At 43.2% G+C, this 1,231-nt stretch overlaps 1 non-coding gene across 1 annotated transcript; it reads right to left on the bottom strand.

Moving 5' to 3' along the window:
* Window positions 1–200: 200 nt before the first annotated feature.
* On the bottom strand, window positions 201–275 carry Trnas-uga (transfer RNA serine (anticodon UGA)). The gene has a single exon. It is a non-coding gene; the product is annotated as a tRNA-Ser (tRNA).
* Between the last annotated feature and the right edge of the window lie 956 nt (window positions 276–1,231).

A 1,231-nucleotide genomic window follows, 5' to 3' on the forward strand; every position in this document is an offset into this window, starting at 1 on the left:
TATTGGTTTCGCAACAAGAAACGAACTAATTGGCAGTACAGCAGAACAGTAACTTTGTAAAAGGTACTACATTGTTGTAGGGTTTACTTCGTATAATAATAATGATGATAATAAGAATAACAATAACAATACTAGAATGAAATTTTCACTCTACAGCGGAGTGTGCGCTGATATGAAACTTCCTGGCAGATTAAAACTGTGTGCCGGACCGAGACTCGAACTCGGGACCTTTGCCTTTCACGGGCAAGTGCTCTACCGACTGAGCTATCCAAGCACGACTCACGCCCCGTCCTCACAGCTTTAATTCCGCCAGTACCTCGTCTCTTACCTTCCAAACTTCACAGAAGCTCTCCTGCGAACCTTGCAGAACTAACACTCCTGGAAGATAGGATATGCGGAGACATGGCTTAGCCACAGCCTGGGGGATGTTTCTAGAATGAAATTTTCACTCTACAGCGGAGTGTGCGCTGATATGAAACTTCCTGGCAAGGTTCGCAGGAGAGCTTCTGTAAAGTTTGGAAGGTAGGAGAGGAGGTACTGGCGGAATTAAAGCTGTGAGGACGGGGCGTGAGTCGTGCTTGGGTAGCTCAGTCGGTAGAGCACGTGCCCGCGGAAGGCAAAGGTCCCGAGTTCGAGTCTCGGTACAGAACACAGTTTTACTCTGCCAGGAAGTTTCAACAATAATAATGATTATTATTATTATTGTCAGTAGTTGTAGTAGTGTTAGTAACACCAGCGGTCAGATACAAAACATTGGCAGCGAATAGTTTTCCAGTTTCTACCAATTCAAAAGTAAGGAGTCCAGCAATCAAGTGCTTTAGCAACTGTATGCCCAAGTATTGTGCATACATTATAAGTTGGTCGATTTTAAATGCGAAGCAGGGTGTGGATAAAACAAATGTGGATAGGGAGTAACAAATGTCTATCCTCGGTGCGGATAGATTTCTTTGTTGAGAAGAAGATGTAGCCAACACTCGTGACGCACTGAGTATTGCGTCATCATTCCGTGGAAAAAAGGCTTTTAGAAATAAACAGTACCTATTGGTCACTGATTCATTAGTTTGCTGTTTAGTAAGACGTCTACAAAAAGTAAATATCATTTATCTTTCGCGTTTAAAAAACAAGCGTTCAAAGAAAATAGTCTTTCATTGTGAAGATTAACCGGGGTAAGGGAGCGGAGGGGGTGGAGGGTTGGTGGGTACTAGGTGAAATTTGATTACGCAGATTTCAC

Source organism: Schistocerca nitens, chromosome 8 (assembly GCF_023898315.1).
Source record: "Schistocerca nitens isolate TAMUIC-IGC-003100 chromosome 8, iqSchNite1.1, whole genome shotgun sequence".
Lineage (NCBI taxonomy): Eukaryota > Metazoa > Arthropoda > Insecta > Orthoptera > Acrididae > Schistocerca > Schistocerca nitens.